Source organism: Octopus sinensis, unplaced genomic scaffold (genome assembly GCF_006345805.1).
Source record: "Octopus sinensis unplaced genomic scaffold, ASM634580v1 Contig00482, whole genome shotgun sequence".
Classification (NCBI taxonomy): Eukaryota; Metazoa; Mollusca; class Cephalopoda; order Octopoda; family Octopodidae; genus Octopus; species Octopus sinensis.
The window spans coordinates 1-20391 of NW_021823998.1; the positions used below are offsets into that span (position 1 = coordinate 1).

Consider the following 20391-nt stretch of genomic DNA (forward strand, 5'->3'; position numbering starts at 1 on the left):
ATTCACTTAAATAACCGATAACATGAGTGCAACGCCACACGTTTCTAATGGCGAGGAATGGAGGTGTAGTCTATTGATTTGGTGATACTAACATCGCACCGGTGCATGTGTGTGTGCATATATATATATATATATATATATATAATATCGATTTGGGAACGCTGAAATCAAAAAGAATCCCAATGAAATATTTAAGGGAATAAAGAGCCGAAGCAAATGCCGCAAGGGCGACACCTAATGTTTGCACCAAGTCACCCTGTATGCGTGCTACAGTTTTTAGACGCCCAGAAATATGAATGGCAAGCTTATGTCGTTGTTTATTGAACTTGGAGTGCAGAAATCTGGAATAAGCATTTTCTTCAAGGTATCACTGACTCAGACAATTCACACCAAAGTGAAATAACCGAGGTTTCTGTAGGATGTCTCTGATGAAAAGCTGAGAGAAGTTCTGATCTATGTTTATAAAGGAGAAATTAGTGATTTCAACTTTTGGCACAAGGTCAGCAATTCCGGCTGTTGGGATAAGTCGATTACATCGACCCCAGTGCTCGACTGGTACTTATTTTACCGACCCCAAAAGAATGAGGGGCAAAGTCGACCCCGGCGGAATTTGAACTCAGAACGCAAAGAGACGGATGTAAAGCCCGTAAGTATTTTGCCCGGCGTGCTAATGTTCCTACTAGGTTGCCAATACTCGAGACATACAGTTTTCATCCCTTTTCTAACGATAACCACTACTGGGAATGTTATTATACACACCTCACTCTCGACAAAAGTTTTTCTCCGAAACGTAAAATTATTTTCATTTCTCACGTTTGATGAATGCATTGAGCAGTTGTAAAATTTCTGTTATGATCGAACTTTTACCGATAACGACCATCGTTCCAGAATCTATCTTGTACTATAGCTATGTAAGAGCAATTTACTCCGTAATGATAATATTCTATGTAATTATTGATTCATTAATTATGGATGTAATTTAATTATATTAAAGGAAATAATACTTCAAGTCATATTAATATTACAGGAAAAGCCATTTCAATTCCAAATATATATCTATGCACACTATATATATATATATGAGAGAGAGAGAGAGAGAGAGAGAGAGAGAGCGGGAGATAGAGAGACAGACAGACAGACACACACAAACAGACAGACAGAGGTGACGGCAGAAACAGATAGATGATGTATTTATACACTCAGATGCTTGAGTGTGCCCATGCTGGAGCATCGCTTTTAAGTGTTTAGTCAAATCGACTTCAGTACATAATTTTATCAATTCTTGTTTTATGAACTGCTACGTCACAGGGACGAAAAGAATTCCCACCGGTTGCCAAGTGACGAGAAAAACCCACATATGCTCACATTATATTTATACGGCGATGAAATGCTTCGCATAGTTTCCGCCAATCGAAATGATGGGACTACAATCCATGTTGCTACAAATTTGAAATTAAATATGATCTCTGTGATAATAGCGCCAAATCGCACTTCAATTGGATTGCCTTTTGATTTAACATGCTGGAGTCATCTCACTAGCTAGTTAGCTATATATATATATATATATATATATATATATATATATATATATACATATATACGAGGGTGAGTCAAAAAGTAATGCAATTTTGTTTAGGACAGTTATAATTACCAACAAAGGAACTTGTATCATACATCAAAATGAAGCTGGTCCTCTGTGGTTCACATCCCTACTTCTCGACATTGCTATTGAGAGAAACGGTGACTATGTTGGGAAGTAGAGATGTTATTCACAGAGGACAAGCTTCATTTTGATGTATGATACATGTTCCTGTGTTGGTAATTACACCTGTCCTAGAAAATGGCATTACTTATAAACTCACCTTCGTATATGAATATATATATATATATATATATATATATATATATATATATATATATATAATATACAACAGCTTCCACAAGGACATGTGTTACATCAAAAATTCTTGGTTGGGGATGCAAATCCTCTCATTCGCGTACGACATAATGCGGCAGCAGCATAGAATTGAAGCGTCCATCTCTTTCTTCTCTCAATGAAGGAATAAAATTAACGGACAACAAAAGGATGTGCACGAGAAATGTATGAGAATCTTCCAGTATATATAGATAGATATGTTAGCAATAATTATGACGATATAGAACATGGACACTTGGTCATCCTCAAAATTCATTTCTTCTTATTTTACTCTACATTCTACATGCTCATTCTACATTGAGAGAAGAAAGAGATGGACGCTTCAATTCTATGCTGCTGCCGCATTATGTCGTACGCGAATGAGAGGATTTGCATCCCCAACCAAGAATTTTTGATGTAACACATGTCCTTGTGGAAGCTGTTGTGCGCGGCTGAAGAAGGCCACAGACATACATTATGCATTGTTATAAATCTGTCGAATAAAGGCCCGAAACATATGTACCGCTGAATCCTTCGCATCATGTTTTTATTTTGATCAATTTAATATATATATATATATATATATATATATATATATATATATATATTATGTGTGGTGTATGTATGTATATATATATGCTGTATATATGATATATATATATATATATATATATATATATGTGTGTATGTATGTATATATATTATGTATGTGTATATATATATAATATAATATATATATATATATATATATATATTAGTCAATTTCAATAAAAGAGAACAATCTATTCAAATGAAGGAATAAAATTAACGGACAACAAAAGGATGTGCACGAGAAATGTATGAGAATCTTCCAGTATATATAGATAGATATGTTAGCAATAATTATGACGATATAGAACATGGACACTTGGTCATCCTCAAAATTCATTTCTTCTTATTTTACTCTTTTATACATCATATTTTTTATGGTCGTTATAATTATTGCTGATATATCTACACTAAACAATATTGCCGTCCAGTGAACCGAACACAGAATTAGCCATCGGAGGAAGTTACAGAGTGAATGACGACTAATAGTAGTCACTGACGTTAGATGCTGATCAATGCAGCTAGCCCTAATCTGGAACATAACTGAGCGTCGCCACGGTATCTGCTCGGATTATAAATCCCTCGAAGCTCACCTCTGTGTATGTGTGTGTGTGTGTGTGTGTGCGTGTGTCTGTTTGTGTGCACGTGTGTGTGTTGTGTGTGAGTGTGTGTGTGTGTGTACCGTGGGAAACTGTATGAGTAATGAGGCATCATTTCATGGGCTTATTACTAAAGTGGCAACACTGTGCAAGTGGCTGGTTGGATTCTGAGATCATTAAAAACAGAAAAAAAGGATACCCTGCTACTCCTATGGCGAACATTTATTCTCAGTCTCCTAGATTACTATTCTCAAATGTGGTCATCAAAAACAGTGATGCTGTTGACAAGATTCGAGACAATCCAATGCCATTACGCACACACAAAAAGACTGACTCAGTGCGATGAAATAGGACGAGCTACTGAAGGGTTATAAAAGAACTGAGACCACATTCCCTAAAGAGACGACGCGAAAGATATGCTGTGATACACACACACATATATGTATGGAAGATCCTGAATAGTCTAGCTCCCAACTTTGAGATTGAAATCTGTATTAACCACCCATTAAGGCGCTTTTGCATTCTACCAAAGGCCCTATCCTCTTCATCTAGAGAAAACATGGAGTTCTACAAGGCCTTAGGTTGTTTTAAGAAGCCACATCTTTTCAACAAATGCCAAACAACCTCATAGAATATTTCGACAATTTCAAAGAATATTTCGACAATTTTTTATGAGCGATACAAATGTCACCTTCATCGCAGCAGAAAAGACAGAAAAGAATAGCTCTATCCAGCTCTGAACCGGGAAGTGAATGCAAGTTCAAAGCCAATCACATTAAATACAGTGCCACTACTTGGCCGCAGCCTTTCTTGGAAACCCGTAAAAATGTGTATGTGTGTGTGTGTGTGTGTGTGTGTGTGTATCACGCGATCGACCAAATTATAACTTGTCGCAATGTGTTTTGTTTCGTTTTAGCTTTCAAGTGATGCTAACATGACCACCCCTACAGCGGGCTTGGCAAACAGACCAACGTTCCCGCAGAGCGAAAGGTTACTCTATCACAGGATGACCCATTTGCAGCTGAGTGGACTGAAGTAACGTGAAATGTAGTGGCTTGCTCAAGAACACAACGCTCTACTTGGTGCCGGAATCGAACCTGCGATCGCGAGATCGTGGGTTCAACATCATCACCATTAGGCAATGCGCCTTCACACACAAGCACACACACACACACATGCACATACAGGAATACATATACAAAAACTAGATATTTTGCTACATACATTTGCGCGTGAGTATATAAGGACAGGTTTCCCAATATAGACGTATGTATGTGTGAAGGCATGAATGTAAGTTAAGCATATAAGACACTGTAGCACTTAACATCGAGTTCGTAGCACGGGAAGTTACACAGGCAGCCATTAATGTCTCATATTACATGAAGTTTTGTTTTTCTCTCTTCTTCTTTTATCGTGCATATGTCGTTATTGCATAAACCATTCAATGAAGCCACCTGTTTTATGTTTAGTAAACCTTCTCCAGTCCTCTGAAAAGAAGCTTTCTCTCTTAATCTAATGTCCAATGCAATAAAAATAGTTGAGAGATAACAGTTCGGTGCTTGAGGGTCTCTGCAATATCATGTTCTTTCGTGTTTGAGATGCGACAGAAAGAAATCTTAAGGGTCGGTCTTTTATATCTGTGTTTTGGGTTGAATGTATAAATACATTTGCAGATGGAGGTGCATGTGGGCTGTGTGTGTGTGTGTGTGTGTGTGTGTGTGTGCGTGCGCGCGCGCCAGAGAATTTACCAGGGTGTTTAGAATATCGGATAAAGGACCTTAAGTATTTGGTCCCGATATTCTACGATCGAAGCTCAAATCATGCCGCAGAAAATTTATATTTCATTTTTCAGGGATGATAAATACGATACTGGTTCACAATGAGAAATTATTGGAGTTGTTATGTTGTCGGATTAAATATTTCAATGTTCTATGGTCTCTCAGGCCAAATCTCACCTGGTATTATCATTAAAAACGAAAAAGAAAAAGACGTATTTCTATCGGGGGTAAAAAGCAGAATTTAGAATAGTGAAAAGATTAGTCAATGGAAACACATTCCTTGGTTCGATCCGGGCTTGTGTTGTGACGCATTACGGCAACGAGTGAAGGCGCGGGGCTTAGGGATTAGGTTCCCGATCGGGAATTCAATTTCAGGCGACGCGTTGTGTCCTTGAGCAAGACACTTTACTTAACTCAGCTGGCAAAAATGAGCAGTACCTGTATTGCAAATGGCAAGCCTTATCACACTCTGTCACACTGAATCTCCCTGAGAACTACGTTAAGTATACACGCCTCTGTCTCAAAACCGATATATATATATACAAAATTATATGTGCATATTATATATATGTGTGTGTGTGTATTTGTATATTTATATATACATGTGTGTATGTTTATGTATGTATATAGATATGTGTCTGTGTGTGTATGTGTATATGTTTGTATATGCATGTATCAGCACATGCAATATATGCGTGTGAGTATGCGTGTATGCTTGTGCATGTATGTATATTTATATCTATACATACACACATTTCTGTGTGTATACACACAATCACACGCAAACATGCATTTACAGACATACATATGTTTATGTGAATGTATATACACACACGACTATCTATCTATCTATCTATCTATAGATAGATAGACTGACGATCGATGGATAGATAGATAGATATCCAATAGATACATGATAGATAGATAGATAGATAGATAGATAGATAGATAGATAGATAGATAGATAGATAGATAGATAGATAATGTAAGTATGCAATAATGCACACATGTCGGTATGTAAGAGATTCTGCATGGTGCATTTCCAAGCGTCTGCTTCTCCGTCCCATTTCGTTGTTGTACATATGTCACTTTTAATTCTTCAACAGCAATGTCAGTCAACTTTAAAGCTGTGGAGATGACACTCGTTACGATTACTTGCAGTGTCCCCTGGCGGACATCACGGGAGACTAGCGACTGTCAACTAGCTTAATTGTTTGCTTTGAGCAAAGATTCGCTGACAGATAGATGATGTACATACATATTATGTATGCACTGTAGGTGTATGTGTGTGTGTGTGAATGTGTGTTTTGGAGATGGATAAAATACAAAAAGAGAAGACAAACAGTCTGAGCAATGTATGTGTGTGTGTATGTGCATGTTAATATATATATATATATATATATATATATATATATATATATAGATATATATATATATATATATATATACGTGAGAGAAAGAGAGAGATAAACGTTTTCCAAATGTAAACACATTATACGAAGGAATTCTAGAAAGATCGATATGCCTACATTCACTAGCAAACGCTTATGCACCCCACAGCCACTCATACACTCTCAAATATAGAAACCTATAAATATGTACGCATATATTTATACATACGGAACATGTATGGGTGTGTATACATATATGCATATACATACATATATATATTACATCTTTACACACACATACACATCAATATCATTAGATGTGAGTCGTGCCTACATCGAATATATCAAATTCCATCCCTAGTTTCCAACTCTATACCAATGTCGTCTTTAATTAATTTCTGACCGAATATTTAATTAATTAATATTTACAATCACCTCAGGCCAAGTAGAATATGTGGTACCAGAGTCGATAATGCCGTGGAATCAATGGTTTCCCTTTTATATCTTTGGGTTAAATTTTACCTCTTGGATTCAACTGCAGTCTTGTGGAGAAATCGCACGGCCTCTGTTTTGTATATTGCCATTGCGCGGACTGAAATACCAGTAATATGCTGGGTTTTAGTCGTCTGAAAAAACACACAACTTAGGACTAACGGAAGAAATAGACATGTCTACGATGAGTCAACGATTTAAAAAAAAATTTACCATAATTTTTTTCCATTTTAATGCATTTTTTTTGCTATTTTTTGGCTATAACTCTCTAAAAATTGCTTATATAGTTATTTCCCTTACAAACCCAGCAACGCCGGCGATACTGCTAGTATATATTATATATATATATATATATATATATATATATATATATATATATCCTGATTTTTGCTCGACTGACATTGGACTGTGGCCATTCTGGGGCACCGTCTGGAAAGGATTGTTCGAACAAATCGATCCACTAAGTAATCTTTCATTTCTGTTTTTTTTCTCCTTTTTTATATTTTATTTTATTTTTATTCTGGCACTGGTTTTATCCGTCTTTTGTGCGGAACCGCTGACGTCACGAAGATAACCAACACCGGTCGTGAAGCAGTGTGGCGAACAAATACAAAGACACACACACACGTATATACAGCAGGCTTCCGCACAGTTTTAGCTTTCATCTATCAAATTCACTTACAAGGAACTGGTCGGCCCAAGGTGTCGCGAAGTGGGATTAAACCCGAAACCACGTGACTGCAAAACACGAACAGCCATAACTGTGCATCAAGACACACACACACACACACATCCACACACTTAGCCAGTTCCATATTTGTTGGTTTCCAAAAGTTTGTTATGTGGGGCAGTGTCACAAGCTGTTCCGTTTTTGGCCGTTGTTGATGATTGTCATGTTGTTGAGTAAGGACATTTTCCCCGTGTTTTCCACTCAGTCCGTGTGCTAGGGTCATTTGAGAGCCGCGTGAGACGTTACGTTCTGAGGCTTTGTCCAGTACATATGTCATATGATGGTAAGGACATCGGAGTAAATGAAAAAATTGGGTTGGAATCCAGACGTGTGTGGAATGTAAGAGAGAGAGAGGAAAGAGATGAAGAAGGAACACTCAGCGCCATATTTCTCATTCCTGAGCATGACCCTCAGAACTAAGCTTTATTTTTACCTTTTTAAGTTTCAAATTTCTTCAACAGACGCAAAGAAGGACAGAATGAGGTGGGTACAGCGAATTATATAACGGCTCAAAGTATCATACAAGCTTTTTGTTCTAACATTGGAAGAAACATTTGTATATTTGGCATCGGTAGGATCCGAATTTTGAACATATACAATCATGTGTTGGTGTAAATGAACAGCCATAATCAAATACATGAGTGTATTTGTCTGAGACGATAATGTTTCGGTTAATGCAGCGTCCTATCAATAATCCGTAAAAATATTTCATGAAATTAGACAAGCGAATTAAGCTCATCTACTTTGTACAGCATTACCGAGATGTGTTTTAATCTATTCTTCAACTGTGTACATCAAGATCCATGATAATAGAATTCAAGAAGTATAAAGTTCCAATGGGGGTGGGGGTATTAAGTGGTTCAGGAGAGGTGGAGAAGGTCCGAGAAGGTAGGAAAGGAGATGAGGGTGAGACAGTTCGTTGACCAAGTGAGCGTATATTATATGTGGTTCGGACTTTGACTTTCATCCTTTCGGGGTCGATTAAGTAATACCAGTTACGCACTGGGGTCTGTCCTTGTTTGACCTCTCTGTGTTTAGCCCCTTGTGGGTAGTAAAGAAATAGGTATTTCGTCTGTCTTTATCTTTCAAGGCGGCGAGCTGGCAGAAACGTTAGCGCGCCGGGCGAAATGCTTAGCGATATTTCGGCTGCCGTTACGTTCTGAGTTCAAATTCCGCCGAGGTCGACTTTGCTTTTCATCCTTTCGGGGTCAATAAATAGAAGTACCAGTTACGCACTGGGGTCGATGTAATCGACTTAATCCCTTTGTCTGTTCTTGTTTGCCCATCTATGTTTAGCCCATTGCGGGCAATAAAGAAATATATTATATATGGTTCAACATTGTGCAAGACGGGGGCGAATGAGGTGACAACAAACAAGGTGTATTAGTTTGACGCTCAGGAAAAATGGAAGAGTCTTTGACGTTTCGAGCCTACGCTCTTCTACAGAAAGGAATGAAGACAAAAGACAACTGAAGTAAAGAAAAGGAATCTTGTCATTTATTCCTCAAACAGCCTGTAATGGTGAGAATAGTAATAGTAATAATAATGCCAATAGTTATTATAATCCTGATAATAATCGCAATTGTCGAATTGTTTGATACAAAATGTATCGGGTTATTACAAAATGGGTAATAACTTTAGTTCATTGACAAAAAGTATATGGGTTGAAAATATACCAAGTTCGTACGCACATACTCTCACTCAATATACAGCGTGCGCGTATTTCTACCTATCTCTCTGTATATATAGACACACACACACACACACAAAAGATCAGACGCGCATTTAGATGTGGGAAATTTTCAGCAATTAAGATTTTAACCATCAAAGGTTAATGTAAGCAACACACACACACACACACACATTTATCCGCAATTATAATAAAAGGAGATGATGCAATTAAGGTTAGAAATAAAAGTTAAAAATACTTCTGCGGCTACTATTAATAATAATAATAATAATAATGATGATGATGATGATAACAATGATAATAATAATAAGTGTAATGACGCTGATGCTGATGATGCTGATGATGGGAAAACAACAACAGTAACAACAAGATGAATAAAACGCAACACAAACGGAACCATATAAAATACAACACAAAAAAAGAAAGAAAGGAAAGAAAGAATCTGAAATGACGTCATCAAAGTCTCGAATTAAGGGTCATTCTAATTGTGGGTGTATGCTATACCTTTCGTCCCCTACTTAGTTCAGTCATTAGACTGCGGCGATGCTGGAGCAACGCCTTCAGCGTTTATAGTTGAACTGATCGACTACGTTATTCATCTTCCTTTTAAGTGTGGTAGCTCTTGGCCGAACCGCTAACTTACAGGGACATAAATACACCAACACCGGTTGTCAAGTGGTGGTGGTGGTTTGTGGGAGTGACAAACAGACTTAAAGAAACACACTCACACACATACATATATACATACATACATACATACATACATACATACATACTACATACGTACATAAACACACATACACGACAGGCGTTCAGTTCCCCCTCTGCCTAATCAAGCATGCTAAGTGCCAACGCACAAAACTGTCAGACGTTGAGTGTGGTAAGTAGTTTGCTTACAAACCACACGGTTCCGGGTTCAGTCCCACTGCGTGGCACCTCGGGCAAGTGTATTCTACTATAGCTTCGGGCCGACCAAAGCCTTGTGAGTGGATTTGGTAAACGGAAACTGAATGAAGTCCGTCGTATGTGTGTGTGTGTGTGTCTGTGTTTGTCCCCGCCACCATCGCTTGACAATATATGTTGGTGTGTCTTACCAGTTCGGCAAAAAAGACCGATAGAATAAGTACTAGGCTTACAAAGAATAAGTCCTGGGGTCGATCTGTTCGACTAAAAGGCGGTGCTCCAGCATGGACAAAGTTAAATGACAAACAAATTAAAGAATAAAAGAATACTAATATTTTGAGTTCTGGACTTCCTGTTTGCATCGAAAGGAAGAAACTTCGAAGTTCCTGCGAAAAGCTGTCCTTTCTTATTGTCAGTTAGAAAAGTCGGTTTTTGGCAAAACTACGAATGATCATTCAACATGTTTTATAATAAACAATTGTCCGGTATCAGGTATTGAGTCCTACACTCTCTTAATGTTCGTTGCTTTTTATACCTTACTGAACACTGATACACAGCGCTCGCATTCGTGTGTGTGTTTTCTGCAAACTGAAATGATTTCTACCTTTGCCTTTTACAGTTACCATTCTGCCAAGTTTCGTATTCTTTCTTTCAAAAGACTTGAGACAAATTCCGTTTAGTCAGGCGGAAAAATCATAGAAAATTTTTTTGCTAAAAAAAAACAAAAAAATTATTCCGATTTCATTTTTGATAACAGAAAGGCGAAAAAGTGTACAGCTCTGGTGGTAGTGGTGGTGGCGGTGGTGGGAAATAATATTGTTGTTGTTGTTGCTGTGTGTTGCTTCGTTTCTTTTCATCTTTTTTTTAACATTCATTCTTATAATTTGTTTATATTGCAAGCTGTGTTGCTGTCCTTTTTATTGCTCTCTTCTTTCTGTTGCTATTGTTGATAATATATTTTTTTTTATTCGCAATATATATTGTAGTCGTTGTTCTTCGATAATCGATATTACTGTTGTAGTTGTTGCTGCTACATACTGTTTGTATTGTTGTTGTTGTTGTTACTGTCACCTAATGTTGCGAATATTTCTGTTGTTGTTAGCAACGAACATTGTTGTTTCTTCTTATGATGTTACATTTATTGCTTTTTGTTGTTGTTTGTGTGGTTATTATTAATCTTGTTCTTCTTGTGACTGTCAGCTGCTACTATTTTTAGCAATCTTATTGTTGTTGTAACTTTTCTTGTTGTTGCCCATGGACATTGCTATTATCATTCATCATCATCATCATCATCATCATCGTTGCTGTTAATATTCTTCTCGTTCTTGTTGTTCATGTTGCTTGTTATTGTTGCGATTGACAGACAGCTAATTCTTCCATACGATGCACAATAACACTTCTAGTTATACTTTCTCAATGTGACTATGAATGTATGGATGGACAGGAATATATAAACGTATATAAACCTATTATATACGTTTTTATTTTATTTTGCAATTTACTTAATCTTTGACATTTTACTGTTATTTTAAGTTCAATTTTTCTATTATATGTAATTTTTTAGATGGTGTAATTTAATTGTTCATTTTGAATTGATAAAAGGTGTTTTTTTTCTAATTTTATATATATATTATATTGTGTGAAATTTGATTTAGTATTTCTAAATTGAATTTTTCTTTGTAAGTTTGGATTTTATTCCCTCAAATAATAATTATATATATACGGTAAACTCCGTAAAACGGTTTTCTTTATTTTATTTTGCAGTATGTTGTTCAAATTCCCTATATTCACGTTACTAACAAAACTATATTTTCTGGGCGTAGAAAACCTAACTGCATACTTGCTCCACAGATTGCATATTTAGCATTTGACACACAGAATAGGAGCTACCTAATAGTAAATATTCCTGAAATACAACAATATTATAAAAGTGCCCAGAGGTTTTATAGAGAGCTCAGCAAGCGTCGCTAAATTCATGGAGATTATATCATGAAATACGATGTGAACGGAATATCATTTTTAAGAAAAATCAATGAGGAGTATTTGACTATATATACAAATGTAGAAGACACTTGCCGAAGGTGTCACGCAGTGGGACTGAACCCCGAACCATATGGTCGGAAAGAAAGCTTCTTACTATACAGTCACGCCTGCACCGATAAGTATGTGTATGTATGTGTAAATATGTATGTGCATATATATGCAGCAATTCATCTGTTTATAGTATAATTTAGATCCGTCGTACGTTTCACCCTCGTGGTTGTTTGGAACGTTGCTTTGGATCTTCCGAGTGCAAATGGATAGAACACTTTAATGGATTATGATACAGTTAACTAATCTGTTCCTTGATTATCCGTTGTGAGTTAAGCACCCAATGGCACTCTTGGAACCTCCGATGCAGAGTTACAAACAACCACAATGTTGAAATGTACGTAGGAACTAATAATATAAAGTTTATTTTATATATTATATATAAATACGTGTGTTTGCGTGATAGACATATATGTTTGTGTATAATCACATATACATACATACAAATGTCTGTCAAAGAAATTGTATTTATGCATGTTTTATATATATATATATATACGTGTAGCTTTATATGTATATGTTTGTATGCATTTTTATATGTGTATATAACCTCTGTGTATATGTAATAACTGCATGCGCGAATGACTGATTGAATGAAAAGAGAACGAGAAATGAATGAACATGAACGAGCACGAGCATGACCTGATGTGAATACATCTTTCTCTCTCTCTCTCTCTCTCTCTCTCTCTCTCTCTCTCTGTATATACTTACTATACGAGGTAACACTGGTCTGTATAAGTGTGTGCATGTATTCGTGCGTGTTTATAAAACGCTCTCATACCGCAATGAAAACCATGCTTGATATCCGATATTCATTTTTTCACGGTATTTTGTTAAAGTTTGGCCTGTGAGTCCCCACTGCATCAATGCTCACCAATAGATATGGTTTAGCTCGTATTTAATTAATATTAAATCATTGCCGAGAAATCATCCATCATAATTTCATTGGATGGCTAATAACATTAAAATTAATGGATTGTTCACACACACACACACACGATTTTTTCTTTCTGTGCAAGGCTAATCTTTTTCCCACTAGTACGTTATTGTACTTTTTTAAAACTTATATGAACGTATTTAGACATACATACATACATACACACATACATACATACATACATACATACATACATACATACATACATACATACATACATACATACATACATACATGCTCGAAAGTTGATATATGTGTGCACCTCTTTAATATAATATATTTATAATTAAATTGCATATCTCATAGAAATTATATAGAGATAGATAGATATAATACACATCTATATCTTAGATGCGTGTATGCATACATACATATAACATAGATGTGAGCGTGTGAGTGTGTATATATGTGTAATTTATATGTGTATATATGTGTAATTTATATGTGTATATATATATATATATATATATATACATATATATTACAAATTTTATGCTCATATGAGTTCATTTAATATGAGCGTGTATATATGCGTATATACATACATAGAAAGATATACGTATATATCCGTAGACATATTGCGTACATATATGTAAATAGATATTCTTATATTTTTTCCATATATATGTATAAAAACACATACAGCAGTTGTGTCACAATGATTTTGTTAATATTATCAATGTTACTATTTATTTTTAATTTCTATTTTTATTATTATCATTATTAATATTATCATTATTATTATTATTATTATTATTATCTATATATTAATTAATAACGTTGTGGTTTATGAATTCGTAAGCCCATTCAGAGAATGGGGTTATGTCGTGGATAGATTTTGTTGGAAATGGTAAATTAGCTTTGATTAGTAATATTAATTCGATATATAAAATTAATTGAGCGTCCAAAAGCAACAAATTTCAGGATTGATGAGTCATTTCTGTTAAATAGTAACCTCTATACACAATATATATATATATATATATATATATATATATATATATATACATGCATACAGACATACACATACATATTCAGATAAGCTCTCTAAATTTACATATATACTAGAGGTAAAGGTAGGGTCTCACCGAGGAGCTAGACACAGCAGCCAAATCTTGAAACAAAACCGATTTGTTTTGAATAATAGGCACATGGTAACTTTGTACATTATACATTAAAAAATGTTGGGATGGTCGTAACTGGAATTCTTCGGCTCATAAGTCTTTTTACTAAGGCCTACTAGAATTAAAGAGCAAAATGGACTATAAAACTGCACAATTTACCGTATATACCATTACATACATACATACATACATACATACATACATACATACATACATACAGATGCAGAAACCTTCACTATAGGAGTAAGCAAACTGCAGAATGGGAAAGCACCTGGAAGTGACCTAATAGTTGGATACTGGCACAAGAAGCCGACATTTTATAGAAACCAATTGATATGTCTGTTCAAAAGGACTATGGAAGAACAGACTGATATAACACATTGGCTTGCTACAGCAAGGACAAATTTTGTTGCCAAAAATGAAATCCCGGAGATGGCAGGAAACCACAGGCCCATTGCTTGCCTAAACATTATGTACCAACTGTACACAAGTTGCCTCAGCCAATTCCTCCAAGACTAGACTATAGTAATTAAAAAATAGAAGAGACATACATACTAAATACCTTGCTAATGTTGAAATTCCAGTGAAGGAGTCTTGGATCTAGGTTAGAAACCGGCTCTTTCTCTGTTGGCAAAAAATCACGAGATAAACGGAATAATGACATACATACAAATAAAAATACCATACCCTGTTGTTGATGTTGAAATACCAATGAAGAAGTCTTGGATCTATGTTAGAAACCGATTCTTTATCTATTGGCAAGAAATCTTGAAATAAACGGAATAATGATATGCATATATACTTAGGATTCGTATTCAACCAGATGGAGTACTTATCGCTGGCTGAATCAGTTATTAGCTTGTGCATAACAGTAAATACTTCGAGGTGTGGTTATTAGAATCTAACATTCCTAGTTGTTAGTTTATTGTTGGAAATTGTGAAATAATATGAATAATTTATCACTTAAGCCAATTTAGAAGCCAGTATTTGAACTCAAACGACTATAAAGTTTTGAAGTATCATGGCCCATAAGTGAAAATTTAATTTTAAACCCGTTTCTTGCCGAGTGTGTTACTTTTAAAAATTCAAACGCGCTTAAAACAAACATGTTCAGCGTCGTTTGAAATTAAATTCTCTATTTCTGCGCCTCTATATACTTCCGTGGTCAGTTTTATCAAATTTGCGCTGCGAATTTTTGGTTAAATGCAATATTATTCATTTTATATGAATATTTCTTCGAATTAAGCGAACGATCAGAGTTGTTGGACGATTCTAGACACGCCTTAAAGTATTTACTTCGCAGTTATGTGCTTGTTAATAGCTGATTCAGACAATAATATTTTGGGTTTTCCTTTCTAATATTGCTTTATCGTCCTTAGAATTGACTATTTCTTCTACAAGAATAAAATCACCAGAGATCAAATGAGAGGATTCACATAAATTAATGGCCAGCTGAAGAACCTCGCTTCTACCATTTAAACATTGCCATTATCTGCTACTACCTGTCAAACACCGTTAATACCACCACTACCATCATAACTACCATCATACCATGCCACCACAACCTCCACCACCGCCATCATCATCATCACTATTATCACTACTAACACTATCAACGCTACCACAACCATCATCACAACCACGAAAGTTACTACCAACACCCCAATCCTACCACGACCATCACTACCATCCTCATCATCACTATGATTGCCACTCCCAATAATACGGTTGCTAAAACATTCGTTGCCATCACCTCACCCCATCATCATTATCATCAGCATTATCATCATCATCACTGCTAGCTCTCCAAATACATCCAGCCTGAAAGTCTGTCCACAGCCTCCGGCACTGACAGCACCTTTTACAGTGGCCAAACCTCTTCTGGTCACTCACTTCCCTTCCCACCCCACCACTGCACACACAATACATATCTGGAACTTTCGCCAACTCCGTTTTCCAAATTTCTCCAACTACTGACCAGCACCTCCCTACTAATATTGACCGTTCCATCCCCTCCTGCCCACTTACATTTTAAATGTCCTCGCACGACTGCAGGACTACGTTACCCAACCCCATATCCTCAAAACAAAATTTCTCGAACTCCCTCTAGCAATGACCAGCGTTTTACACTGATCTTAGAGACAATGACCACCGCTTTGCACTTGTCACTCCTCACCACCCATCCTATAGTATTTTGCAACCACCTCCTTTCCAAGATTTCCCCAGTTATTGAATGACCCGGTTGCAATGGTCAAGCAGCCTTTGGACTCTGTGGACCTGACTAAATATCTCTGTATCCACCATCCCCTCCTTGCCACCCCAGTCATTTCAGCAACTGACTAATATTAGCATTCATGTAATTTATGATTGTTCTACAGCCTTCTTAAATACTCTCCGTCTAACATCTCTCCATACCATTCCAGCCACTGGCTATAATTCAATCCCCCAGCACTGACCAACACCGTACGCTGCTCACACCATTTATGGTCACATTCCACCCGACTAATTCTCTTTCCACCTTATTCCTTTAAAATTTCTTTAACCACTTCTCTCACAAATTTTCTGCTGGTCATCCAGCTGCTGTCCTCAGTTTCTCCATAATCCCAGCAAAATATTCTTCCTCTACCATCTCTGTTTATTTCTTCGGCCACTGACCATCTTTCACCCTCACCCAATTGTATGCACAACAGACACCACTTCTAGCCAACACCTTAAACAGACGATGACGCCCGCCACCCTTAATCAATAAACATTTCCCTGTTACAGATCCTATCGGAATTGTGACCAACACTTTCGGTGTTTCTTATATCCCCCTGGTCACTCAGTTTAATTTCCAAACATTATTCTATTACCGTCTCTCTAAATTTCTCCGGCCACTTGACCATTAACCTCTCACCGGCGTCGAGGATTTTGAATTAGTTACGTAAACCCCTGGTCAAACCAGGACACTAAAATTTTAAAGAAACCGCCATCATCACGAACACCATCACCAATGACAACAACAGCTTAACCGTCACCATGATGACCACAAACATTACTAGTAGCACTACTTCAAACTCCTCCAGCCACTGACCAGCAATATCCACTACTGACCAGCACAGTAATTTGTATTGGATAAAATGCCTCTGGTCAATATACACTACTTGAGTGTTCCGAACTAATACCACGATAGCCACCACCATCACCACTAACACTACCACCATCACTAATACCACTGGCCCCTACCACCAACACCATCATGATTTCTCTGTGACACTTCGGGTTATTACCAGACCCACCAGTGGTCAAGGTTTTGTCCCCATCATGTAAACTCTGTGCTATTCAACCCCCACTTAAAATATTATTTCTCTTCTGTCCCTCCCTCCGTCCATGGCAGCACTGACCAGTCATCTACTGGTCATTTTCCAATACAACTTCTCATCACCGCCCCCAAGGTCCCTGCAGACCTGTCTTCCCTTTACCGCATCCCTCACTGTCGCTGACCACAACCTTCCACTGGTCATCAACACAACCTCTCCTCATTATCACCACCACCGCTTCCAACTTCACTATCGTCCTCTAGACACGCATAATTCTGGCCAATGACCTCCGTCCGCCATTGACCAAATATTTGCACTGGTCAAATACACTAATATGCTATCCAACACCACCGCCACCACCAGTACCACCAATTCTACTACTGGCACCAGCGCCACCATTATGACTACAACCACTGACACAAGTGCCAATTCTTCCGCCACTACAACCGTCACCGCCTCCACATTATCCAGCCACACACTCTTCACTTTCGCTGTGTTCCCACCACCACCACCACTGCTATTACCATCGCAACCACCACCGAATCACTACAACTCCCTCCACTACCACCGCCATTATGATCAGTATGACCCGCCAACTGGTGGTTGCGGGGATGGTGATGGAGACGGTGTCGGTAGAAGTGTTGGTGGCGTTGGTACCTTAGGAAGAGGTAGTGGTGGCGTGTTGGTACCATCACCATCACCTCACACTACTACTACTACTACTACTACTACTACTGCCACAACTACCTCCAGTACTACAACTGCTACATGTAGCTCAATCACTAACGCTACTACCACCACCCCTTCCTTTTTCTACTACTACTATGTCCACCACCGTTTATTCCCATCTCACTCAACCACCCCACCTCACTCAGCCTCCCACCTTACTCAACCCTCAACAACACTTAACCCCCAACCTCACTCACCTTCACCCAACCCCCACATCACTCACCCCCTCACTCAACCTCCCACCCTCACTCGCCCCCACCAGCATTCACCCTATCGCTAACCCCTCGTTTCCTGCTCCCTCATAGGGAATACACACAGCATAGTTCCCGTATAACCCTCGGTCAGATGAGACGGTCCAAGAACCGCACCCCCTACGCCTATCTAAATACCCGACCACACCCACCCTGGCCTCATAATTGATTCTTTCCAGAAAAATCTATTGATCACAGATCGATGAATTTAACAGAAAGACGGCTGTGTGGAGGGGGAAGTGGTGGGATGAATGTGGTGATGGCTATAGGGAAGGAGAGAGGTTGTTGTGATGATATTTCTGGACGTTTAGCCCAAGGTCAGCCATGATCCAGTCAGCATATAATGAAATTCATTTCAGCCGTGACCAACTCCTCGTTTTTTTCAGGACCGCATTAAATACCTTGTCCGCTCTAAAAACAATACGATGTGATTTGAGGAAAATCCGGTCACTATTTCTAATAAGTCGAGCGATCATACAAAAACCTCAGGGTGATGCAGCGATGATGATGATGGTCAGTGATGGTGGTAGTGGTGACCATCGCTGTACCAAGAACAAACAATAACACCAACAGAACTTTAAAACTGGTACTCCGTCGGATACACGACGAGCGTTGGTCCGATCAACTGACCAGCCTGCTCGCAAAATTAATGTGCAAGTGGTTGAATGCACAGACACGTGTACCCTTAATGTAGTTCTCAGGAAGATTCAGGGTGATACAGGATGTGACAAAGCTGGGGCCTTAGTTTACGGGCACAACTCATTTTTGCCAACTCAGTTGACTTGAGCAACGTGAAAAAAATAAAGTGTCTTACTCAAAGAGATAACCTGATACCAGGAATCAAGCTCACGGCCTTACGATCGAAAGCCATTTATCCTAACCACTTAGCCACGCGTCTTCGACACTAACAACAACAACAAGAATGCCACCATACCAATATAATCACCACGACCACCACTACTGAACTTCCAACAACTCTGTTCCATAAGGCAGGCGAGCCTCTCACACACTCCATCTGATGCATACATACACACGCATACAAACATACACACACTGATTTACAAAGAACATACATATACACATATGCATGCACGCATATATATATATATATAATATATGTGTGTGTGTGTGTGTGTGTAATATATATATATATATATATATATATATATATACATATACATCTACATACATACACACCACACACACACACACACACACGTCTTCCCCTCTAAATGTCCACCTGGGGACAAATGGTCAAGGAACATCTGGACATTTCGACACTCCCTCGTCTTGTTCTCCCCACTCCACACAACCCGACCCCACCCAATATACTGCAAATACACTATCCCTTCCCCTTCCCTCTTCTCCAAATACCACCACCACCACAACTTCATATGTATTCTTATTGTTGATGCTATTGTTGATGGTGGCGGTGGTGGTGATAAGTGGAGTTGGTTACGCTGATGATGAAGGTAGTGGTGTTGATGATGGTGATAATGTTGATAATGGTAGTGGATAGGGTGATGACGATGGTGTTGATAATGGTGGCGGTGATGGTGGTGCTGCTGATGATAATGAAGATGTTCATAACAGCGGCGAGGGCTGCGTTGGCGAAAATGGCGGTGAAATTGATGATGACCAAAAATATGATGAGGGACAGGAGGAGGTAGAAGTGAATGTCAGCGAAAATTAAACGTCCATCCACATCAGCATCCCACCGCCACCCACCCCCACCACTACCACCACCGATACTTCCTCACCTCGCATTCCCGCCTTCCTCTCCACTGCCCCCCTCCAGCGACATCACAATCATTACCATCTTAATTATCACGACACGCACTACCTATACCACAGCTGCCGGCAGCAGTAAGAAT

The 20391-nt window shown here is 38.0% G+C and overlaps 1 long non-coding RNA gene across 1 annotated transcript; it reads right to left on the reverse strand.

The window, feature by feature from the left end:
• Positions 1-1597: 1597 nt before the first annotated feature.
• Positions 1598-16792, reverse strand: LOC118768661. The gene is made up of 3 exons (XR_005004442.1): positions 16782-16792; positions 1859-1862; positions 1598-1725 (listed from the first exon to the last, which is right to left on the reverse strand). It is a non-coding gene; the product is annotated as an uncharacterized LOC118768661 (long non-coding RNA).
• Between the last annotated feature and the right edge of the window lie 3599 nt (positions 16793-20391).